This window comes from Oncorhynchus keta, chromosome 29, assembly GCF_023373465.1.
Source record: "Oncorhynchus keta strain PuntledgeMale-10-30-2019 chromosome 29, Oket_V2, whole genome shotgun sequence".
NCBI classification, from domain to species: domain Eukaryota; kingdom Metazoa; phylum Chordata; class Actinopteri; order Salmoniformes; family Salmonidae; genus Oncorhynchus; species Oncorhynchus keta.
The window spans coordinates 24,886,409-24,913,584 of record NC_068449.1 but is presented as its reverse complement, the minus strand read 5'-3'; the positions used below and the strand labels follow the sequence as shown (position 1 = coordinate 24,913,584).

The following is a 27,176-nucleotide window of genomic DNA, read 5'->3' as shown; positions in this document are numbered from 1 at the left end:
TGAGATAATGTCATATGGTCAGATGAAACCAAAATATAACTTTTTGGTAAAAACTCAACCTGTCGTGTTTGGAGGACAAAGAATGCTGAGTTGCATCCAAAGAACACCATATACCTACTGTGAAGCATGGGGGTGGAAACATGCTTTGGGGCTGTTTTTCTGCAAAGGGACCAGGACGACTGATCCGTGTAAAGGAAAGAATGAATGGGGCAATGTATCGTGAGATTTTGAGTGAAAACCTCCTTCCATCAGCAAGGGCATTGAAGATGAATCGTGGCTGGGTCTTTCAGCATGACAATGATCCCAAACACATCGCCCGGGCAACAAAGGAGTGGCTTCGTAAGAAGCATTTCAAGGTCCTGGAGTGGCCTAGCCAGTCTCCAGATCTCAACCCCATAGAAAATCTTTGGAGGGAGTTGAAAGTCTGTGTGTCCCAGCAACAGCCCCAAAACATCACTGCTCTAGAGGAGATCTGCATGGAGGAATGGGCCAAAATACTCGCAACAAAGTGTGAAAACCTTGTGAAGACTTACAGAAAACGATTGACCTCTGTCATTGGCAACAAAGGGTATATTACAAAGTATTGAGATAAACATTTGTTATTGACCAAATACTTATTTTCCACCATAATTTGCACATAAATTCTTTCAAAATCCTACAATGTGATTTTCTGGATTTTTTTTCTCATTTTGTCGGTCATAGTTGAAGTGTACCTATGATGAAAATTACAGGCCTCTCATCTTTTTAAGTGGGAGAACTTGCACAATTGGTGGCTGACTAAATGTTTTTTTGCCCCACTGTACATATGAGATGAGTAATGTAGGGTATGTAAACAAAGTGGCATAGTTTAAAGTGGCTAGTGATACATGTATTACATAAAGATGCAGTAGATGATATAGAGTACAGTATATACATATACATATGAGATGAATAATGTAGGGTATGTAAACATTATATTAAGTAGCATTGTTTAAAGTGGCTAGTGATATATTTTACATTAATTTCCATCAATTCCCATTATTAAAGTGGCTGGAGTTGAGTCAGTATGTTGGCAGCAGCCACTCAATATTAGTGGTGGCTGCTTAACAGTCTGATGGCCTTGAGATAGAAGCTGTTTTTCAGTCTCTCGGTCCCTGATTTGATGCACCTGTACTGACCTCGCCTTCTGGATGATAGCGGGGTGAACAGGCAGTGGCTCGGGTGGTTGTTGTCCTTGATGATCTTTATGGCATTCCTGTGACATCGGGTGGTGTAGGTGTCCTGGAGGGCAGGTAGTTTGTCCCCGGTGATGTGTTGTGCAGACCTCACTACCCTCTGGAGAGCCTTATGGTTGTGGGCGGAGCAGTTGCCGTACTAGGCGGTGATACAGCCCGACAGGATGCTCTCGATTGTGCATCTGTCGAAGTTTGTGAGTGCTTTTGGTGACAAGCCAAATTTCTTCAGCCTCCTGAGGTTGAAGAGGCGCTGCTGCGCCTTCTTCACGACGCTGTCTGTGTGGACCAATTCAGTTTGTCCGTGATGTGTACGCCGAGGAACTTAAAACTTACTACCCTCTCCACTACTGTACCATCGATGTGGATAGGGAGGTGCTCCCTCTGCTGTTTCCTGAAGTCCACAATAATCTCCTTTGTTTTTGTTGACGTTGAGTGTGAGGTTATTTTCCTGACACTACACTCCGAGGGCCCTCACCTCCTCCCTGTAGGCCGTATCGTTGTTGTTGGTAATCAAGCCTACCACTGTAGTGTCGTCCGCAAACTTGACGATTGAGTTGGAGGCGTGCGTGGCCACGCAGTCGTGGGTGAACAGGGAGTACAGGAGAGGTCTCAGAACACACCCTTGTGGGGCCCCAGTGTTAAGGATCAGCGGGGTGGAGATGTTGTTACCTATCCTCACCACCTGGGGGGCAGCCCGTCAGGAAGTCCAGTACCCAGTTGCACAGGGCGGGGTCGAGACCCAGGGTCTCGAGCTTGATGACGAGTTTGGAGGGTACTATGTTGTTAAATGCTGAGCTGTAGTCGATGAACAGCATTCTCACATAGGTATTCATTCCTCTTGTCCAGATGGGTTAGGGCAGTGTGGTTGAGATTGCGTCGTATGTGGACCTATTTGGGCGGTAAGCAAATTGGAGTGGGTCTAGGGTGTCAGGTAGGGTGGAGGTGATATGGTCCTTGACTGGTCTCTCAAAGCACTTCATGATGACGGAAGTGAGTGCTACGGGGCGGTAGTCGTTTAGCTCAGTTACCTTAACTTTCTTGGGAACAGGGACAATGGTGGCCCTCTTGAAGCATGTGGGAACAGCAGACTGGGATAAGGATTGATTGAATATGTCCGTAAACACACCAGCCAGCTGGTCTGCGCATGTTCTGAGGACGCGGCTGGGGATGACGTCTGGGCCTGCAGCCTTGCGAGGGTTGACACGTGTAAATGTTTTACTCACGTCGGCTGCAGTGAAGGAGAGTCCGCAAGTTTTGGTTGCGGGCCGTGTCAGTGGCACTGTATTGTCCTCAAAGCGGGCAAAAAAGTTATTTAATCTGCCTGGGAACAAAACATCCTGGTCTGTGACCGGGCTGGTTTTCTTTTTGTAATCCGTGATTGACTGTAGACCCTGCCACATACCTCTTGTGTCTGAGCCGTTGAATTGTGACTCTACTTTGTCTCACTCTACTTTGTTTCTGTACTGACGCTTAGCTTGTTTGATTGCCTTGCGGAGGGAATAGCTACACTTTGTATTCGGTCATGTTTCACCTTGCCCTGGTTAAAAGCAGTGGTTCGCGCTTTCAGTTTCACGTGAATGCTGCCATCAATCCATGGTTTCTGGTTTGGGAATGTTTTAATCGTTGCTAGGTGAATGACATCGTCAATGCACTTTCTAATGAACTCGCTCACCGAATCAGCCTATTTGTCAATATTGTTGTTGGGAGCAATGCGGAACATATCCCAGTCCACGTGATCGAAGCAGTCTTGAAGCGTGGAATCAGATTGGTCGGACCAGCTTTGAACAGACCTGAGCACGGGAGCTTCTTGTTTTAGTTTCTGTCTGTAGGCAGGGAGCAACTAAATGGAGTCGTGGTCAGCTTTTCCGAAAGGAGGGCAGGGGAGGGCCTTATATGCGTCACCGAAGTTAGAATAGCAATGATCCAAGGTTTTACCAGCCCTGGTTGCGCAATTGATATGCTGATACAATTTATTGTTAAAATCCCCAGCTACAATGAATGCAGCCTCAGAATATGTGGTTTCCAGTTTGCAAAGAGTTAAATAAAGTTTGTTCAGGGCCATCGATGTGTCTGCTTGGGTGGGAATATATACGGCTGTGATTATAATCGAAGAGAATTCCCTTGGTAGATAATGTGGTCGACATTTGATTGTGAGGAATTCTAAGTCAGGTGAACAGAAGGACATGAGTTCCTGTATGTTGTTGTGATCACACCACGTCTCGTTAATCATAATGCATACATCCCCGCCCCTCTTCTTACCAGAAAGATGTTTGTTTCTGTCGGCGCGCTGCGTGAAGAAACCAGCTGGCTGCACCGATTCCGTTAGCGTCTCTCGAGTGAGCCATGTTTCTGTGAAGCAAAGAACGTTACAGTCTCTGATGTCTCTCTGGAATGCTACCCATGCTCAGATTTCATCAACCTTGTTGTCAAGAGACTGGACATTGGCGAGTAGTATGCTAGGGAGTGGTGCGCGATGTGCCCGTCTCCGGAGCCTGACCAGAAGACCGCTTCGTTTGCCTTTTACGACTTTTTTCGTTTGCCTTTTACGACGTCGTTGTTTTGGGTCGCAGGCTGGGATCCATTCCGTTGTCCTGGGTGGAAGGCAGAACACAGGATCCGCTTCGCGAAAGTCATATTCCTGGTCGTACTGATGGTGAGTTGACGTTGCTCTTATATTCAGTAGTTCTTCCCGACTGTATGTAATGAAACCTAAGATAACCTGGGGTACCAATGTAAGAAATAACACGTAAAAAAAAAAAAATACTGCATAGTTTCCTAGAAAAGCGAAGTGAGGCGGCCATCTCTGTCGGCGCCGGGAAGTCTATACACACTCAAACATAGGAGATACTTAGTCAGTGTTCAAGGCCAAGCCTAATTAACAGCTGGACACGAGATCTGATCACACACACTCTACCCCCAGGGAGCCGTATCACTACCAGACACGCACTCTACCCCCAGGGAGCCGTATATCTACCAGACACACACTCTACCCCCAGGGAGCCGTGTCACTACCAGACACACTCTACCCCCAGGGAGCCGTGTCACTACCAGACACACACTCTACCCCCATGGAGCCGTGTCACTACCAGACACACACTCTACCCCCAGGGAGCCGTGTCACTACCAGACACACACTCTACCCCCATGGAGCCGTATCACTACCAGACACACACACTCTACCCCCAGGGAGCCATATCACTACCAGACACACACACTCTACCCCCAGGGAGCCATATCACTACCAGACACACACACTCTACCCCCAGGGAGCCATATCACTACCAGACACACACTCTACCCCCAGGGAGCCATATCACTACCAGACACACACACTCTACCCCCAGGGAGCCGTATCACTACCAGACACACACACTCTACCCCCAGGGAGCCATATCACTACCAGACACACACACTCTACCCCCAGGGAGCCATATCACTACCAGACACACACTCTGCTGGCTCTCCCTCTGACTCTGCAGGACATCCCAAGGTCGCTGGAGATAAACCCCTTCATCAGCACCTCTGCTCAAAACACCCCCAATACACACACACACACACACACCACACACACACACCTTGTTCATGGGTAACTTCAGCTGAGCTCCATGTAACCCAGGCAGAGCCTCAGGGGGCTCCCTTCACTAATGACCCAGTGATAATTACCGACAATCAAAACAGAGCGAGGCGGCGGGAGGAAGACAGCCACTGTGTGGAATTGTATTAGGGACGCTAATGACCAGAGTTAGGACCACCTGAGCGATTGAGAGGGTCAAATCCTCTACTGTGCGATCCTCCTACCCCCTCACTGCCACCCCTACCCGGGTGTAGATAAAGAGCTTTGTGCCCCCCTCTGGCCCACTGAGCACAAGTAGCAAGTGTAAACACCCGTTCCTCCCCTTCCCTCACAGGGTTAAATATAACCGTCCTGCAGGCAGCAGCTGCCCCCTCGCAAAGCCCTTAAAGCTGACAACTCCTTTTTCCCCTGGGCTGGGCTGGCATGCCCGTGGGGTGCTAGGGCCAACCAAAACAGGGCCAAACCAGGGGCACAAGTGTGAATGAATGCCCACAGATGCTGGTGCCAATCATGGACTGGGGGGGGCAGGAACTCTCCTTTACCCCCCCCCCAGAGTCCCCCAAGCCCACACCTCACTGCCCCGCAGCCATGAGTCTACGTGCCAACACTGGAATATAAGAGCAAAGGGCAAAGGTGAAGGGTCGAGCCCTCTCTCACATAAGACAGGACGGCCTTCGAGCTCTGAATGACACACCAGTCAAAATTAACGTCAATCACTTTTGTGAGGCATAAATGGAAACATACATGCATCATGCATGCCAACCAACATATATAATCAAAACGGTAAAAACCTCGGCACACACCTGGGAACAATGGTTCAGTGAAGCAGTAAGAGGAGGAAAAATGAGGAAGAAAAACAAAATGAAAGAAAAATAATGAAGTGTTCGGGGAAAGTAGCGGTGTGGTGTATCTGTAGCCTAGAACGTCCCCAGTAGAACAGGTCCAGCCAGTCTGCCAGACACAGCTTGGCCTGCAATGAGGAGCATGACTACCTAACAGAGGTCATTGTAGAGGACAGCATACTACCAAGGAAAACAAGCCTGCGCAAACATGCACCGAATGTGTGTGAGTGTGTGTACATGCACACTAAGGCCTTTGGATTCCATTCCCTGAGTAGAGTGGAGTCAAGCCAAAGAGGACCCTAGGTATTTTAGCAAGGTACACATCTGTGTTTAGGGATAAACTTTCCACCCTCATTTGCCTGAGAGTGAGTGAGAGAGTGTGTGTGTGTGTGTGTGTGTGTGTGTGTGTGTGTGTGTGTGTGTGTGTGTGTGTGTGTGTTGGGTTTGTTTTGTGTTGTGTGTGTCCCTCTCTTGCTCTCTCATTAGGAGCACGTCAGCCTCATCAGGTATGTCAGCTGCTCTGCGGGCCATATCTCACCCCTATGGCGATGGAACGTTTTATTTAAGATGGCGCTGAAAGCTGGACCAAGGTGGAGAGATTCTCTAACGGTCAACCGCAAACAGACATGGCAGATTGTGACAGCTGTGGACAACCCCCCCCCCCCCCACCCCCACACAGACTAAAAAAGGTACAGCACTCAAGACATCTACTTCCATGAACCAGAGGATAATTGAATTCTAAAGTCATTCAACTCAACTAATGTTCAGTTTTGCAAACAAACGTGGCTATGATATAATGTTGTGATGTAGTCTAACTGATAGTTCTCGTCTAACACACAGAGGGAGAGAGACGTCACCAATAGCATGGAAGGGTTACCTCCCCCCACATCCAATTCCTTTTGATTTGAGTGTTTGTCTACTATAAAAAGAGAACACGCTTCACTTTGGTCTTCAAAGGATGTTTGCCACGGCTGGGAAATGTGTGTGTGTGTAACATACATGGATATGTGTGAGAAATATCAAGGCGGGCTGGGAGAGAGTCTCTTTGTACAGTGGAGTGCTACAAAGTGAGGGATTACCCAGACTGATTCTGGACCATTCCTGGGACAAGACCAGACCCATCCCCACTGCCTTGCAGCAGAAGCCCAGTCACACCTGGACCCAGGGTGAGTATGTTCTCTAACCACCCCGTAGTCTTCTAATAAATCATTATTTTTAGGATCCCTTATTAAGGTATCAAAAAAATATATTAAAAAGTATTTGGTTAAACATTGAATTTGGTCTTGCTGTTATTAGCCCAGCTATTCCCAAACTGGGGTACGCCAATGTGATTCACATTTTCAAACAGTCCATTTAGATTTTCCAACAGGGCTATACATTTGGGTGATGTCTCCCCCCCCTCTCCCCGCCTGAGTAGTCTCGTTTCACTACCAAAAATACAATTAAACCATCTAGTGTTCAGCGAAATAACACAATATCAAATACAGGTAGCCTAGTCAAATAATTAACATCCAATCACATTAACCGTGACTCTCTCACGGGAATTCCACTAACGGTTGTTATGTAGCCAAACGTAGCTGCTGCTCATTCAATTTGCTCAAAAATGTGTAAATGGTTAAAAAAAATAAGGCCCGTGTCCATAGAGACACATACCAGATCTACTGGTAGTACTGCTACTACCAGCAGTACTACACCTGCACCTGTGTCACCACGCAACAGTGACATGGCAGGAGGATGTTTTGAAACAATTACTGCTTCGCATACAAGACAGTGAATTATATGCGTTACAGCTGGATGAGTGAACACACATGCCCTGCTTGGCACAGATCCTGGTATATGTCTGTTACGTTAATGGGGGGGGTCAATTAACTTCTTGGTGACAGGGGGCAGTATTTTCACGTCCGGATGAAATGCATGCCCAAATTCAACTACCTGCTACTCATCCCCAGAGGATAAGATATGCATACAATTAGTAGATTTGGATAGAAAACACCGAAGTTTCTAAAACTGTTTGAATCATGTCTGATGGGAAGCTAGCATCCCACCTGGCCAAGAGCCAGGGAAAATGCAGAGCGCCAAATTCAAATAAATTACTATAAAAATCTAACTTTCATTAAATCACACATGCAAGATAGCAAATTAAAGCTACACTTGTTGTGAATCCAGCCAACATGTCAGATTTCAAAAAGGCTTTTCGGCAAAAGCAAACGATGCTATTATCTGAGGATAGCACCTCCGTAAACAAAGAGAGAAACCATATTTCAACCCTGCAGGCGCAACACAAAACGCAGAAATAAAAATATAATTCATGCCTTTGACGAGCTTCTTTTGTTGGCACTCCAATATGACTCATAAACATCACAAATGGTCCTTTTGTTCGATTCATTCCGTCAATATATATCCAAAATGTCAATTTATTTGGCGCGTTTGATCCAGAAAAACACCGGTTCCAACTTGAGCAACTTGACTACAAAATATCTCAAAAGTTACCTGTAAACTTTGCCAAAAAATTTCAAACTACTTCTGTAATAGAACGTTGGGTATTTTTTTACGTAAATAATCGATAAAATTAAAGACGGGATGATTTGTGTTCAATACAGGAAGAAAACAAACTGAAGCATGCTTTCTGGTCACGAGCCACTGTCTAACAGTACACTTCAAGTTACCCTCGTTCAAGATGGCCATACTTCTTCGATAAACAAAGGAAAAACCTCAACCAATTTCTAGACTGTTAATAATAATATATGCCATTTAGCAGACGCTTTTATCCAAAGTGACTTACAGTCATGTGTGCATACATTCTACGTATGGGTGGTCCCGGGAATCGAACCCACTACCCTGGCGTTACAAGCGCCATGCTCTACCAACTGAGCTACAGAAGGACCACCCTGTTATTATTATTTATTATTATATTAGACTGTTGAAATCCAGTGGAAGAGATAGGAACTGCAAGAAAGTCCCTTAGAAATCTGGATTCCCAATGAAATCCCATTGCAGAGTGACCTAAAAAAAAAAAATCTGAATGGTTTGTACTCGGGGTTTCGCCTGCTAAGTAAGTTCTGTTATACTCACAGACATGATTCTAACAGTTTGAGAAACTTCAGTGTTTTCTATCCAAATATACTGATAATATGCACATCTTCTGGGGATGAGTAGCAGGCAGTTGAATTTGGGGATACATTTTATCCGAACATGAAAATACTGCCCCCTGTCACCAAGAAGTTAAGACACTGATGCCCTTTGCAACCACATACTTATGTGAGAGAGGATTCTCGGCCCTCACTAGCATGGAAACTAAATGCAGGCAGACTGTGTGTGGAAACAGACTTAAGACGGACTCTACCCAATTACAACCCAACATTGCAGAGTTAAAGTCGGAAATGAACATAAACTGAGTTTAAATGTATTTGGCTAAAGTGTTTCACAATTCCTGACATTTAATCCTAGTAAAAATGCCCGGTCATAGGTCAGTTAGGATCACCACTATAATTTAAGAATGTGAAATAGCAGAATAATAGCAGAGAGAGTCATTTATTTCAGTTTTTATTTCTTTGATCACATTCCCAGTGGGTCAGAAGTTTACATACACTCAATTAGTATTTGCTAGCATTGCCTTTAAATTGTTTAACTTGGGTCAAATGTTTTGGGAAGCCATCCACAATGACTGATGTTTTGAGATGTTGCTTCAATATATCCACATAATTTTCCTGCCTCATGATGCCACCTATTTTGTTAAGTGCACCAGTCCCACCTGCAGCAAAGCACCCCCACAACATGATGTTGCCACCCCCGTGCTTCACGGTTGGGATGGTGTGCTTCACGGTTGGGATGGTGTTCTTCGGCTTACAAGCATCCCCCTTTTTCCTCCAAACATAACTATGGTCATTATGGCCAAACAGGTCTATTTTTGTTTCATCGGACCAGAGAACATTTCTCCAAAAAGTACGATCTCAAATCAAATTTTATTGGTCACATACATTAACATCTGCTAACCATGTGTATGTTAGTGTAGCGAAATGCTTGTGTTTCTAGTTCCGACCATGCAGTAATATCTAACAAGTAATCGAACAATTTCGCAACAACTTAACTTTTACACACAAGCATAAAGGAATGAATGAGAATATGTACATATAAATATATGGATGAGTGATGGCCGATCAGCATAGGCAAGATGCAGTAGATGGTATAGAGTACAGTATATACATATGAGATGAGTAATGTAGGGTATGGAAACATTATATAAAGTGGAATTGTTTAAAGTTACTAGTGATACATTTATTACATCCAATTTTTTTTTTTTAATTACATCCAATTTTTTTTTTTTTATTAAAGTGGCTAGAGATTTGAGTCAGTATGTTGGCAGCAGCCACTCAATGTTAGTGATGGCTGTTTAACAGTTTGATGGCCTTGAGATAGAAGCTGTTTTTCAGACTCTCAGTCCCTGATTTGATGCACCTGTACTGACCTCGCCTTCTGGATGATAGCGGGGTGAACAGGCAGTGGCTCGGTTCGTTGTTGTCCTTGATGATCTTTTTGGCCTTCCTATAACATCGGGTGGTGTAGGTGTCCTTGAGGGCAGGTAGTTTGCCCCCGGTGATGCGCTGTGCACACCTCACTACCCCCTGGAGAGCCTTACAGTTGTGGGCGGAGCAGTTGCCGTACCAGGCGGTGATACACCCCAACAGGATGCTCTCGATTGTGCATAAAAGTTTGTGAGTGTTTTTGGTGACAAGTCAAATTTCTTCAGCCTCCTGAGGATGAAGAGGTGCTGTTGTGCCTTCTTCACCATGCTGTCTGTGTGGGTGGACGATTTCAGTTTGTCCGTGATGTGTACGCCGAGGAAAAACGTTCCACCTTCTCCACTACTGTCCCGTCGACGTAGATAGTGGGGTGCTCCCTCTGCTGTTTCCTGAAGTCCACAATCATCTCCTTTGGTTTGTTGATGTTGAGTGAGAGGTTGTTTTCCTGACACCACACTCCGAGGGCCCTCACCTCCTGCCTGTAGGCCGTCTCGTCGTTGTTGGTAATCAAGCGTACCACTGTAGTGTCGTTTGCAAACTTGATGATTGAGTTGGAGGCGTGCATGGCCACGCAGCCATGGGTGAACAGGGAGTACAGGAGAGGGCTGAGAATGCACCCTTGTGGGGAGATGTTTCCTACCTTCACCACCTGGGGGCATCCCGTCAGAAAGTCCAGGGCCCAGTTGCACAGGGCGGGGTCGAGACCCAGGGTCTTGAGCTTAATGACGGGTTTGGAGGGTACTGCGGTGTTAAATGCTTAGCTGTAGTCGAACAGCATTCTTACATTGTCCCCATGTGCAGTTGCAAACCGTAGCCTGGCTTTTTTATGACTGTTTTGGAGCAGTGGCTTCTTCCTTGCAGAGCGGCCTGTCAGGTTATGTCAATATAGGACTCGTTTTACCGTGGATATAGATACTTTTGTTCCGGTTTCGCCCAGCATCTTCACAAGGTCCTTTGCTGTTGTTCTGGGATTGTTTTGCACTATTCACACCAAAGTACATTCATCTCTAGGAGACAGAACGAGCCTCCTTCCTGAATGGTATGACGCTGCATGGTCCCATGGTGTTTATACTTGCGTTCAATGGTTTGTACAGATGAACGTACTACCTTCAGGCGTTTGGAAATTGATCCCAAGGATGAACCAGACTTGTGGAGGTCGACAAATTTCTTTTCGGGGGTCTTGGCTGATTTCTTTAGATTTTCCCATGTTGTCAAGCAAAAGAGGCACTGAGTTTGAAGGTAGGCCTTGAAATACATCCACAGGTACACCTCCAATTTACTCAAATTACAGTGCCTTGCGAAAGTATTCGGCCCCCTTGAACTTTGCGACCTTTTGCCACATTTCAGGCTTTAAACATAAAGATATAAAACTGGTTTTTTTTGTGGAGAATTAACAACAAGTGGGACACAATCATGAAGTGGAATGACATTTATTGGATATTTCAAACTTTTTTAACAAATCAACAACTGAAAAATTGGGCGTGCAAAATTATTCAGCCCCCTTAAGTTAATACTTTGTAGCGCCACCTTTTGCTGCGATTACAGCTGTAAGTCGCTTGGGGTATGTCTATCAGTTTTGCACATCGAGAGACTGAAATTATTTCCCATTCCTCCTTGCAAAACAGCTCGAGCTCAGTGAGGTTGGATGGAGAGCATTTGTGAACAGCAGTTTTCAGTTCTTTCCACAGATTCTCGATTGGATTCAGGTCTGGACTTTGACTAGGCCATTCTAACACCTGGATATGTTTATTTTTGAACCATTCCATTGTAGATTTTGCTTTATGTTTTGGATCATTGTCTTGTTGAAAGACAAATCTCCGTCCCAGTCTCAGGTCTTTTGCACACTCCATCAGGGTTTCTTCCAGAATGGTTCTGTATTTGGCTCCATCCATCTTCCCATCAATTTTAACCATCTTCCCTGTCCCTGCTGAAGAAAAGCAGGCCCAAACCATGATGCTGCCACCACCATGTTTGACAGTGGGGATGGTCATTCAGGGTGATGAGCTGTGTTGCTTTTACGCCAAACATAACGTTTTGCATTGTTGCCAAAAAGTTCCATTTTGGTTTCATCTGACCAGAGCACCTTCTTCCACATGTTTGGTGTGTCTCCCAGGTGGCTTGTGGCAAACTTTAAACAACACTTTTTTATGGATATATTTAAGAAATGGCTTTCTTCTTGCCACTCTTCCATAAAGGCCATATTTGTGCTATATACGACTGATTAATGTCCTATGGACAGAGTCTCCCACCTCAGCTGTAGATCTCTGCAGTTCATCCAGAGTGATCATGGGCCTCTTGGCTGCATCTCTGATCAGTCTTCTCCTTGTATGAGCTGAAAGTTTAGAAGGACGGCCAGTTCTTGGTAGATTTGCAGTGGTCTGATACTCCTTCCATTTCAATATTATCGCTTGCACAATGCTCCTTGGGATGTTTAAAGCTTGGGAAATCTTTTTGTATCCAAATCCGGCTTTAAACTTCTTCACAACAGTATCTCGGACCTGCCTGGTGTGTTCCTTGTTCTTCATGATGCTCTCTGCGCTTTTAACGGACCTCTGAGACTATCACAGTGCAGGTGCATTTATACGGAGACTTGATTGTATTTATCATCATTAGTCATTTAGGTCAACATTGGATCATTCAGAGATCCTCACTGAACTTCTGGAGAGAGTTTGCGGCACTGAAAGTAAAGGGGCTGAATAATTTTGCACGCCCAATTGTTCAGTTTTTGATTTGTTAAAAAAAGTTTTAAATATCCAATAAATGTCGTTCCACTTCATGATTGTGTCCCACTTGTTGTTGATTCTTCACAAAAAAATACAGTTTTATATCTTTATGTTTGAAGCCTGAAATGTGGCAAAAGGTCGCAAAGTTCAAGGGGGCCGAATACTTTCGCAAGGCACTGTATGTCGATTAGCCAGAAGCTTCTAAAGCCATGACATAATTTTCTGGAATTTTCCAAGCTGTTTAAAGGCACAGTCAACTTAGTGTATGTAAACTTCTGACCCACTTGAATTGTGATACAGTGAATTACAAGTGAAATAATCTGTCTGTAAACAATTGTGCACAAAGTAGATGTCCTAACCGACTTGCCAAAACGAACAAGAAATTTGTGGAGTGGTTGAAAAACAAGTTTTAAATTACTTCAACTTAAGTTTATGTAAACTTCCGACTTCAACTGTATGTGCATCCTTTCAAGTACATCCTTCACATTAACCTGTGGTGAGTTATTCACCATTTTTGATGAACAAATAAGGTTTTATACAGTGGGGCAAAAAAGTATTTAGTCAGCCACCAATTGTGCAAGTTCTCCCACTTAAAAAGATGAGAGAGGCCTGTAATTTTCATCATAGGTACACTTCAACTATGACAGACAAAATGAGAAAAAAGAAATCCAGAAAATCACATTGTAGGATTTTTAATGAATTTATTTGCAAATTATGGTGGAAAAGAAGTATTTGGTCACCTACAAACAAGCAAGATTTCTGGCTATCACAGACCTGTAACTTCTTCGTTAAGAGGCTCCTCTGTCCTCTACTCGTTACCTGTATTAATGGCACCTGTTTGAACTTGTTATCAGTATAAAATATACCTGTCCACAACCTCAAACAGTCACACTCCAAACTCCACTATGACCAAGACCAAAGAGCTGTCAAAGGACACCAGAAACAAAATTGTAGACCTGCACCAGGTTGGGAAGACTGAATCTGCAATAGGTAAGCAGCTTGGTTTGAAGAAATCAACTGTGGGAGCAATTATTAGGAAATGGAAGACATACAAGACCACTGATAATCTCCCTCGATCTGGGGCTCCACCCAAGATCTCACCACGTGGGGTCAAAATGACCACAGGAACGGTGAGCAAAAATCCCAGAACCACACGGGGTGACCTAGTGAATGACCTGCAGAGAGCTGGGACCAAAGTAACAAAGCCTACCATCAGTAAAACACTACGCCGCCAGGGACTCAAATCCTGCAGTGCCAGACGTGTCCCCCTGCTTTAGCCAGTACATGTCCAGGCCCGTCGGAAGTTTGCTAGAGAGCATTTGGATGAGCCAGAAGAAGATTGGGAGAATGTCATATGGTCAGATGAAACCAAAATATAACTTTTTGGTAAAAACTCAACTCGTGTTTGGAAGACAAAGAATGCTGAGTTGCATCCAAAGAACACCATTCCTACTGTGAAGCACGGGGGTTGAAACATCATGCTTTGGAGCTGTTTTTCTGCAAAGGGACCAGGACGACTGATTCGTGTAAAGGAAAGAATGAATGGGGCCATGTATCATATAATGTAAATGTAATGTAAATGTAATGTATCGTGAGATTGAGTGAAAACCTCCTTCCATCAGCAAGGGCATTGAAGATGAAACGTGGCTGAGTTTTTCAGCATGACAATGATCCCAAACACACCGCCCGGGCAACGAAGGATTGTCTTCATAAGAAGCATTTCAAGGTCCTGGAGTGGCCTAGCCAGTCTCCAGATCTCAACCCCATAGAAAATCTTTGGAGGGAATTGAAAGTCTGTGTTGCCCAGCAACAGCCCCAAAACATCACTGCTCTAGAGGAGATCTGCATGGAGGAATGGACCAAAATACCAGCAACAGTGTGTGAAAACCTTGTGAAGACTTACAGAAAACGTTTGACCTCTGTTATATACCCTTTGTTGGCAATGACAAAGTATTGAGATAAACTTTGTTATTGACCAAATACTTATTTTCCACCATAATTTGCTAATTAATTAATTAAAAATCCTACAATGTGATTTTCTGGATTTTTTTTTCTCATTTTGTCTGTCATAGTTGAAGTGTACCTATTATGAAAATTACAGGCCTCTCTCATCTTTTTAAGTGGGAGAACTTGCACAATTGGTGGCTGACTAAATACTTTTTTGCCCCACTGTATATAAGATGGCTAAATAAAGAGCAAAATTGTTGATTATTATTATACCATTATTTGTGCCCTGGTCCTATAAGAGCTCTGTCACTTCTCACGAGCCGGGTTGTGACAAAAACTCGAACTCATTTTTATGTTTAATAAATGTATCATATAGTGTGTGCGTGGCAGGCTTACAATGGAGGCAAAAAACAAAATTTGAGAGTTTGCTGACCGTGGTGCTAGAGGGGGTACGCAGCTGGAGGTTGAATGTTTGAAGGGGTACGGGACTATAAAAAGTTTGGGAACCACTGTATTAGCCCATAGAAATGCATTGAATAACAGCTTCTTACATGGTTAAAACAGAAGGGTTTTTTTAATCTAAAAAGGAAGTACCTTGTACCTAGCATTCAGCAGGGTGGTGGCACGGTAAAGAGGCTCAGAGAGAATGCCACCGAATCGCTTGTTCACAGCCTTGTGTACTTTTGCAAGTTAACCCCACAGTCTGTCTGCAGTTTTGTTGAGCAGGCCTTTCAATGCCATGACAGAGGGTATCGCGTCTGATGCAGACGCAGTTGAGCTTATTTCTTGAGTCAGTTGTTCAAAATGGAACTTGGAGGGTGTTCATGTTTCAAACATGTTCTCAAATGCCATTGAAATGGCAGCAGCGGTATGAGAACCAGCACATTTTTAAACATGCAATACGACTTTCCTCTGTACGAAATCCTCGTCGACCCACTGTGCTGTCAGACACAGCATGCTCATGGGGCTGACATCGCTGGTCCAAATGTCAGTCGTGAAGCTAATAGCAGTGACGCCCATGGCAAGTAGCTCATAGATGTGCAACTCCGGTATGAAAGCCAACATCATCCACGACAGAGAAAGGTTGATTGTCAAGGGCAATGAATTCCATTATCTTGGCGTTAATGGATTTCGCCTTTGAGTTGTCTCGCTGAAATGTTCTCCCTCTTTCAAATGACTGCTGGACTTGAACTTGTTTAGTTGTTGGAAGTGTGCCCTTAATGTGTTTCTGCTTTTGTTCTGTGTAACACTGTATTTTCCGTGGCATCATTACGTCATCTACCTACGTTATTTAGGCATGCACTTCAGCTTAGACATCGGTTTTGCACGTCGGTGTTAAACTGGACATCGGGCCGATGTTTGCATTTTTAGCTAATATCGGCCTATTCCGATATGCTTTCCGATATATTGTGTATTCCAAGCGCAAACTGTTCGGACACTATAGACAGAAGTTGGCAGATGGGACTCGTCTGAAGTTGGTACAGCCTATGACACTTGTGGGGGTCGTAGACCAAAATGAAGAACACCATTGTGTTCGCGAGAGTCATCTTTCCATAGAGTGGTCAATAGTTTGTAGGCCAAACTGTTTGGATGCTACAGACGTTTTTATGAGAAAACTGATTTTAGGGATGTGTCATGGTCTGACTAACACCGCACTAACACTGCCACCTTTCATCGCAGATGCGGAAGGGCAACAGTGGATTGAGACGCAGCCCATGTAAAAATAAAAAATAAAGATTGCTAGCTTAAACTGACTGATTTCTATGGGGGTTTTTGTATTATGCTAATTAGACATCTGCGTTGGTGTGGACATCGACATCCTATTGATACTGATGGGACTCGGGGCACAGTGGGGGGTGGCACAGTGGTCTAAGGCACTGCATCGCAGTGCTAGCTGTGCCACTAGAGATTTAGCTGTCTGCGACCGGGAGGCCCATGGGGCAGCGCACAAGATGTCCGGGTTAGGTAGGATTTGGCCAGCAGGGATATCCTTGTCTCATCGCGCACTAGTGACTCCTGTGGCGGGCCGGGCGCAGTGCGCGCTGACACAGTCACCAGGTGTACGGTGTTTCCTCCGACACATTGGTGCGGCTGGCTTCCGGGTTGGATGTGCATTGTGTCAAGAAGCAGTGCGGCTTGGTTGGGTTGTGTTTCGGAGGACACATGGCTCCCGACCGTCGCCTCTCCCGAGTCCGTACGGGAGTTGCAGCGATGAGACAAGACTAACTACTACCAATTGGATACCACGAAAAAAGGGGTGGAGAAAAAAATATAAATAAAAATGGTGGGACACACTCCATCTTACACACACCTCCAGGATTATCAAGGCATGCAGGTTAGAGGCTCCCTCTCCACTGCTGCTAAATCACAGGGGAGCAGAATAGCTCAGACCGTAAACACCATGACAGAAGTACACACACTGCGTTAGCTCGCCATGGTTTAAATAAAGACAAAGTACCAGGAGGTGGCATCCTCACAGGCTATTCACGTTCCTCAGCCTAAAACATATAGATGTCATCCCCCACTGACGGATCACCTTAAATACGGTTGAAGTAATATAGCTACAGGTTCATCTGCCTCACGTCAAGTCCATTCTTGTGGGAAGCTGCTATAAACCAAGTGCTAACAGTCAGTACCTGGATAACGTGTGAAATGCTTGCTAACGATTGTGATATCAACAGAGAGGTATATTTTCTGGGTGATTTAAATATTGACTGGCTTTCATCAAGCTGCACACAAGAAAAATCTGCAAACTGTAACCAATCAACCTACCAGCGTAGTTACAAACAGCACAGGAACAAAATCTTAAGCATGTATTGATCACATCTTGACTAATGTTGCTGAAATTTGCTTGAAAGCAGTATCCAGATCAATCGGATGTAGTGATCACAATATAGTAGCCATATCTAAGAAAAACGTAGTTCTAAAGGCTGGGCCTAATATAGTGTATAAGAGGTCATACAATAAGTTTTGTAGTGATTACCATGTTGTTGATGTAAAGAATATTTGTTGGTCTGTGGTGTGTAATGAGGAGCAACTATATGCTGCACTTGACATTTATGAAATTGCTTATTACAGTTACAAAAATTGTATGGTTGAGAGCAATGAGGCAAAAGGAATGGCAACTAAGTCTGGCTACAGAACCGATTGGCAAACGTACTCCAAATTGAAAAATAATGTGACTAGACTGAATTAAAAGAAGAAACTACACAATGAAAAAAAGATCAATTACATTAATAATGATAGTAAAAAGCTTTAAATAAAATGTTGGGCAAAAAGGCAAACTCAGCTCCACTATTCATTGAATCAGATGGCTCATTCATCACAAAACACACTGATATTGCCAATTACATTTTAATTGACATGCCAGCAACAAACGCTGACACTACACATCCAAGTATAACTGATCAAATTATGAAAGACAAGGGGACTGTGAAGCAACAGAAACATAGGCACAGACACATGCATACAAAAAAAACGATAACATACGCACTATACACACACACACATGGATTTTGTGTTGTAGATATGTGGTTGTAAAGTAGGGGCCTGAGGGCACACACTTAATATGTTGTGAAATCTGTTGTAAATGTATAGTAATAAAATAAAAAAAATAAGGAATAACTGCCTCAATTTAGCTGGACCCCAGGAAGAGCAGCTGCTGCTAATGGGGATCCATAATAAATACAAGCATTGTACATTTGAATTCCATAAAATTAGTGTAGAAGAGGTGAAAATATTATTGTTGTCTATTAACAATGACCAGCCACCGGGATCTGACAACTTGGATGGAAAATTACTCAGGATAATAGCGGACGATATTGCCACTATTTGCCATATCTTCAAATCTAAGCCTACTAGGAGGTGTGTGACCTCAGGCCTGGAAGAAAGCAAAAAGTAATTCCGCTACCCAAGAATAGTAAAGCCCCCTTTACTGGCTCAAAAAGTCAACCACTCAGCCTGTTTCCAACTCTTAGTAAACTTACAGTAAACAAATTTACAACAGACTTTCAGCACGCTCATAGGGATGGACAATCAACATTAGAGGTCAACCGATTAATCGGAACGGACGATTAGTTAGAGCCGATGACCGATTGTTATGAAACCTTGACATCTGCATTTTTGGACACTGATCGTGGTCGATTACATTGCACTCCACGAGGAGACTGTGTGGCAGGCTGACTACCTGTTATGCGAATGCAGCAAGGAGCCAAGGTAAGGTGCTAGCTAGCATTAAACGGATCTTATAAAAAATAATAAATCTTAACATAATCACGAGTTAACTACACATGGTTGATGATATTACTAGTTTGTCTAGCTTGTCCTGCGTTGTATATAATCGATGCGGTGCCTGTTAACTTATCATTGCATCATAGCCTACTTCGCCAAACGGGTGATTGAACAAGCGCATTCGCGAAAAAAAGCACTGTCGTTGCACCAATGTGTACCTAACCATAAACATCAATGCCTTTCTTAAAATCAATACACAAGTATATATTTTTAAACCTGAATATTTAGTTAATATTGCCTGCTAACATGAATTTCTTTTAAATAGGGAAATTGTGTCACTTCTCTTGCGTTCTGTGCAACAGAGTCAGGGTATATGCAGCAGTTTGGGCTGCCTAGCTCGTTGCGATCTGTGAAGACTATTTCTTCCTAACAAAGACAGCCAACTTCGCCAAACTGGGATGATATAAAGGTGTCAAAAATAACATTTTAAATAATATATATATATATATATATTTTTTTTTAATAAAATGGCCAAATCGGTGTCCAAAAATACAGATTTCCAATTGTTATGAAAACTTGAAATCGGCCCTAATTAATCGGCCATTCCGATTAACCTCTTCAACCTATGGGGGCGCTATGTCTTTATTGGATAAAAAGACGTGCCCGTTTTAAGCGCAATATTTTGTCACGAAAAGATGCTTGACTATGCATGGAATTGACAGCCTTGGAAAGACAAAACTCTGACGTTTCCAAAACTGCAAAGATATTATCTGTGAGTGCCCCAGAACTAATGCTACAGGCGAAACCAAGATGAAGTTTCATACAGGAAATGCCCCAGATTCTGAAGGCGCTGTGTTCCAATGTCTCCTTATATGGCTGTCAATTCGCCAGGAATGAGCCTGCCCTTTGTGTCGTTTCTCCAAGGTGTCTGCAGCATTGTGACGTGTTTGTAGGCATATCATTGGAAGATTGACCATAAGAGACTACATTTACCTGGTGTCCCGCCCGGTGTCCTGTGTCGAAATTATTGCATAATCTGTAGGTCCATGCGCGTTCCATTTCTTCAGAAGAGAAAGTCAACTGCCACGAAGGATTTTCTCATCGATGGATATGTGAAAAACACCTTGAGGATTGATTCTAAACATCGGTTTGCCATGTTTCTGTCGATATTATGGAGTTAATTTGGAAAAAAGTTTGCGTTTTAATGACTTAATTTTCTTCTTTTTTTCCCCCAAACGTGATGAAGAATGATGAAGAAAACGGACCGATTTATCAACACAAATAATATTTTTTGTAAAAACGGAACATTTGCTATCTAACTGAGAGTCTCCTCATTGAAAACATCTGAAGTTCTTCAAAGGTAAATTATTTTATTTGAATCCTTTTCTGTTTTTTGTGAAAATGTTGCCTGCTGAATGCTCACGCTAAATGCTATGCTAAATGCTACGCTAGCAATCAATACTGTTACACAAATGCTTGTTTTGCAATGGTTGAGAAGCATATTTTGAAAATCTGAGATGACAGTGTTGTTAACAAAAGGCTAAGCTTGAGAGCAAATAGATTAATTTAATTTCATTTGCGATTTTCATGAATAGTTAACGTTGCGTTATGGTAATGAGCTTGAGGCTGTAGTCACGATACCGGATCCGGGATGGCTCAACGCAAGAAGTTAATCGGTCGACCTCTAATAGAGAGATAGTCCTATAATATCTATAATAACCTCAACCTAAAACTTCTTACCTGGGAATATTGAAGTCTCATGTTAAAAGGAACCACCAGCTTTTATATGTTCTCATGTTCTGAGCAAGGAACTTAAACGTTAGCTTTTTTACATGGTACATATTGCACTTTCACTTTCTTCTCCAACACTTTGTTTTTGCATTATTTAAACCAAATTGAACATGTTTCATTATTTATTTGAGGCTAAATTGATTTGATTGATGTATTATATTAAGTTCAAATAAAAGTGTTCATTCGGTATTGTTGTAATTGTCATTATTACAAATGATACATTCAAAAAATCATCATCAGCTTTTTTTGGTCCTCCAATAATCGGTATCGGCATTGAAAAATCATAATCAGTCGACCTCTAATCAACATGCACGGCACTTACACAAATGACTGATGAATGGCTGAGAGAAATTGATGACAAACAAGATTGTGTGAGCTGTTTTGTTAGACTTCAGTGTGCCTTTTGACACTATTGATCATAGTCTGCTGCCAGAAATATGTATTTGTTATGGCTTTACACCCCCTGCTATATTATGAATAAAGAGCTACCCATCTAACAGAACAGAGTGTTCTTTAATGGAATACTCTCCAACATAATCCAGGTAGAATCAGGAATTCCCCAGGGCAGCAGTCTAGGCCCCTTACTTCTTTCAATCTTTACTAATGACATGCTTTGAGTAAAGCCAGTGTGTCTATGTATGCAGATGACTCACAACGTCAGCTACTACAGCGAGTGAAATCACTGCAACACTTAACAAAGAGCTGCAGTTAGTTTCAGAATGGGTGGCAAGGAATAAGTTACTCCTAAATATTTCTAAAACTAAAAGCATTGTATTTGGGACAAATAATTCACTAAACCCTAATTAAACCTTGTAATAAACTATGTGGAGATTGAGCAAGTTGAGGTGACAAAACTGCTTGGAGTAACCCCGGATTGTAAACTGTCATGGTCAAAACATACTGATACAACAGTAGCTAAGTTGGGGAGAAGTCTGTCCATAATAAAGTATAACTCTGCCTTTCAACACTATCAACAAGGCAGGTCCAACAGGCCCTAGTTTTGTCGCACCAGGACTACTGTTCAGTCTTCAGGTCAGGGTTTAATTAGGGTTTAAGAGGGACCTTGGAAAATTACAATTGGCTCAGAACAGGGCAGCATGGCTAGCCCTTGAATGTACATGGAGAGCTAACATTAATAATATGCATGTAAATCTCTCCTGGCTCAAAGTGGAGGAGCAATAAACTTCATCACTAGTTGTCTTTGTAAGAAGCCTTGACATGTTGAACTCACTGAGGTGTCTGTTTAAACTACTAGCACACAGCTTGGACACCCATGCATACCCCACAAGACATCCTCTTCACAATCCCCAAGTCAAGAACAGACTATGGGAGGTGCACTTTACTACATGGAACTCTATTCCACATCATGTAACGGATGCAAGCAGTAAAATCAGATTTAAATAACATAAAAATATGAAACAGCGGGGAATGTGAAGAGACACACACGCGCGCGCGCTTACAAGTGATAAGATTCTACACACACACACACACACACACACACACGTACACATGGATTCTGTATTGTAAATGTGTGGTAGTAGAGTAGTGACCCGAGGGAACGGTGTTATAAAATGTAATTACATGTAATATTGTTAATTGTATATAACTGCCTTAATGTTGTTGGACCCCAGGAAGAGTTTCCTTGGCAACAGATAATGGGGATCCTCAATAAATGCAAATACCTTGGCCTGCCTGCCTGCAGAGTCTTCTGTGGGGCCAAACCCCCTGCTTCCAAACCCCCAGAGGAGACAAGCCATGACCATGGAGGCGCTGAAGTCGTTTCACCTTTCACCTCCTTCATTCTTTTCATCTTTCTCTCAGTCTGCTTCCATGTCCAGGACATGATAGTTAAGAGGAGAGAGAAGTACCCTTGATACAGCCCTTCACACAGCCTATTATTGATTAATGGAAAGATCATTTTTCGATCTGAGAATAAATGTTTCTCTCCCGCTCTCTGAAAATGTTGCTCTCTGAAATGACAGCAACACGACTCCATCTTCTCTCATTTCAATCGTACCTCAAACAGGACACCACAAACTAACGAAATATATATGTTTTTTTTAACTAAATAAATGGTTCTAAATAAGCCGGTGTTCTGCAGGAATCAACCGCGCCACCTTGAAATGCCACCAAGTCAAACAGAAGTTAGTCTTCTGGACTGAGGTGAGGGGAAAGAAAAACCACACTGAAGCCCAACTGAAGTCTTGCGGTTTCCAGACACGCCTGGCAACCGCTCTACCCCACCCCGAGCCAGAGGGAGGAGGAGAAAAGAGGGAAAGAGAGGGGGAAAAGTGAGGAAAAACAGCCAGAGTCAGAGCCAAGAGCAACAGCATCCTACAACCCTTTCTCCATCAGCATGTTCGACTTCATGCTGCATATTCAGTCAGTTAGAGAGAACCACATCCTCCTCCATGTGAAGCCAGCCATACTGGAGCAGCCCCCCCCCAATGGTGGATGAAAAATGGGCAATGGTCATGTCTTTGGGTTTAAATGGCTATCAAATACACTGGAATAAAAGGTTTCTAGACTCTGCATGCAAATTCCCCAATGTAATGTATAGAAATATGAGTGTGTCTGGAGAAAGACTTCTCCACTGTCATGGAGATGAGACTAGGTGAGCACTGAGCAGAGATTTCTCCCACGCACCGTTGCACCCTGGGAAAACCGCTACGCCTCTCATAGGGGCTGGAGGAGAAGGAGGGTGATGGCATCGCTTTATCTCATCACTGTAAAATTCAAATAAACAACTGTGGAGGAAAACAAAGCAGTTGCCAAATGGAAGAAGGCCTTAACAGACACCATGAATAACACATAGCTGACAGCTCAACAAAACACAGAGGCAGAGCCCTCATTCTGTCTCTGAGGGCTGCAGGTAGGAAAGTGATGACATTACAGAGGAGTTGAGGGCTTGTTCCCACACCAGGCAGAGACCCTTGATAAGGACACAATACACTGCAGCAACATCCACCTTCAAGGGCTTCCCAACCATTAGCGTGAAGCTAATCTAAACTGACCACCACTGTAATATGCTAACAATGAATTAGCATGTACCTAAAGAGCATAGTGTGTGCCCCCAGTAAGATAAACTGCATTGGGCTCTGTGTAAGGAAGATAACCATATGTTACCATTGAGTGAAGTCACGTAGGCAGAGTATTCGTGTGAGCTCATCGCACTTTAACTTTAAACTAGACAAGGCCGACCCAGGGTGCATGCTGGACATTCACTAGCATGTCTGTGTGAGCTAGCCTGTTTGGATGTTGTTTGTTTGCCAACTATGTGGTAGGCTTAAGCCAGCCTGCACAGTCAGGACAGTCAGTGTGCTTGTATGTGGCATGCGGTACTCACCATAGGGATGCCAGTGGAGAAGATGGTGGGTTTGACCACCTGTTTCTGCTTCTCAATTTGGGTCTCCAGCTGGGCAGTCCGGTCCTTGTGTTGGTGCCAGCAGGATGGTGGTGACATGAGAGCGTTCCTGAAGGGGAACATCCAAATACAGGTATGAGGTGAGTGATCCTATTTTCGAATCCTGATAAAGCAAAAAACGGATTTACACTAAGTAAAAGATGGGAGGTGCTTCGAAGACTGGTACATGTAAATGAGATGTGCAACTTGGGAACCTCAGAGTTCAAAATATCAAATCAGACGCTCCTCCCTATAACTGCACAACAAACCAAGGCGGTTCAAGGCTAGTCATCAGATTATTGATGCAAGCAATGTTAAAACCCTGGTGGTATGACCTTTTTTCAAGTACACTGCGATGTCTTCACCTCCATTAAGCGAAGGTTGAACATTGCAATTTCTCCGGTGGAGTGTTGCCAAGCTTAGAGGTCTGAAAACACAAGCCCAGGCATGCCATCCATGGAGGGAGCAGGATGTTATCGCGGGGTGGACGGGAGGTGGGCACAGAGCTGGGAGTGTTTTCATCACCAGGCAGAAAGAAAGGTGTGGAGCCGAATAATGAACAGCTGGAGGTGATCTGCTGATGGCCCCTTATCAGGATACATTGCAAACACTACATCTGTCTATCTGATCATTGATACACTATATATACACACAAAAGTATGTGGACACCACTTCAAATTACTGGAGTTGGCCATTTCAGCCACATCCATTGCTGACAGGTGTATAAAATCGAGCACACAGCCATGCAAGCTCCATAGACAAAGAAAATGCAGTAGAATGGCCTTACTGAAGAGCTCAGTGACTTAAGGTGGCACCGTCATAGGATGCCATCTTTCCAACAAGTTAGTTGCTCTGCTAGAGCTGCCCTGGTCAACTGTAAGTGCTGGTATTGTGAAGTGGAAAAGTCTAGGAGCAACAACAGCTTAGCTGCGAAGTGGTAGGCCACACAAGCTCACAGAATGGGACCCCCTAGTGCTGAAGCGCGTAAAAATCGTCTGTCCTCGGTTGTAACACTCACTACCGAGTTCCAAACTACCTCTGGAAGCAACGTCAGAACAATAACAATTCGTCGGAAGCGTCATGAAATGGATTTTCATGGCGAGCAGCTGCACACAAGCCTAAAATCACCATGCCCAATGCCAAGCGTCTGCTGAAGTGGTGTAAAGCTCGCCGCCATTGGACTCTGGAGCAGTGGAAACGTATTCCCTGGAGTGATGAACCACGCTTCACCATCTGGCAGTCCAACGAACACTCCTGGGTTTGGCGGATGCCAGGAGAACGCTACCTCGCCGAATGCATAGTGCAAACTGTAAAGTTTGGTGGTGGAGGAGGAATAATGGTCTGGGGTTGTTTTTCATGGTTCGGGATAGGCTCCTTTGTTCCAGTGAAGGGAAATCTTAACCCTACAACATACAATGACATTGTAGACGATTCTGTGCTTCCAACTTTATGGCAACAGTTGGGGAAGGCCCTTTACTGTTTCAGCATGACAATGCCCCTGTTCACAAAGCAAGGTCCATACAGAAACGGTTTGTTAAGATCGGTGTGGAGGAACTTGACTGGCCTGCACAAAGCCCTGACCTCAACCCTATAGAACATCAGTGGGATGACTCGCAAACTGCTAGCCAGGCCTAACTCCCCAAAATCAGTGCCCATCCTCACTAATGCTCGTATGTCTGAATGGAAGCAAGTTCCTGCAGCAATGTTCCAATATCTTGTGTATTGCCTTCCCAGAAGAGTGGAGGCTGTTATTGTAGCAAAGGGGGGGGGCAACTCCATATTAATACCCATGATTTTGAAATGAGATGTTTGACGAGCAGGTGTCCACATACTTTGGGTTAAGTAGTGTATATTTTACTGTGTGTGCGTGTGCGTGTGCGTGTGTGGCCTCAGAGATTTCTACTGTAAATGCCAAAGCACAGGAGCGTGTCCCCGGGTTCTTACTGCTCATCTCCCAACAAACAACAGAGGCCCAGTGTTTAAACAAACAAACAAACAAACAGCTCAACCTGCTATCTGTGATCGCTCTATACCAGGCTGCTCTACAGGGACAATCACTTCTAAAGCCCGTAGCTAAACACAAAGGAGCCAGGATACTTGCCAGGAGGCACAGAACACTAACAATGCTGAGGGGACAGCAAAGCTTCAGCAGCTCCACAGCAGAAGAGTAGTAATAAGCTCTTAATAAGCCTAGTTACCAGTCATTGGCTCATCTTATATATCCTGCTTGTTCATCCTGTACGTGTGTCACCTGATTGTAAGTCATAGAACAATTTGTTCCCGTTGGCCTATGTGGCAATGTGTGTTTATTAGTGTGACTGTATGAGGTGTGTGTCTGTGTACATGTCTAGGTGTCTCACCAGATTATCTAGTAGAGCCTGCTTGCTCTTCCTCCTGCCCTGTAGCTGTCTCTGTTCCTCCTGCAGAGCCTCCAGCCTGCGATGCTCGTTCCCCTGCTACTCCAACAACAGCAGCTCCTCCTGCTCTCGCATCTGATGGAGAGAGAGAGAGGGAATAATCAATATCCTAGTAGTCAGTATTGCAGGAGGAGACAGAGGGTGGGAGAGGGAGCGAGATCATGTAGTACAACAGAATAATGCATAAGTGATGAGTTTCATCAGGCAAGGCAGAGCGAGTCAGTGTGGGATTACAGGTACCCAACCAGCTTGGCCTTGTTCTTCTCAATGATGTCTCTATTCTCTCTCTCTGGTACGCCTCCATGATGTGTTTGGTGCCCTCCACCTCAAGGTTGTTGGTCAGGTTATAGACTGGAGCAGAATAGCCCTCCAAGACACTAGCACAGACTTCCCTTCAAATGATCTAGGGCAGATACTGGAAATCGGATTCGGCACAACCTAAAGTATGATGTTGCAAAGCACCAGACTATTGATAATGAATTGTTTTAAAATGTATAAATAAGGTTTAATGTTTC

At 43.9% G+C, this 27,176-nt stretch overlaps 1 pseudogene; it reads right to left on the bottom strand.

Moving 5' to 3' along the window:
* The window catches only part of LOC118362175 (CDK-activating kinase assembly factor MAT1-like), a 67,980-nt pseudogene extending 41,244 nt beyond the window's left edge, over nucleotides 1-26,736 (bottom strand).
* Nucleotides 26,737-27,176: the final 440 nt, after the last annotated feature.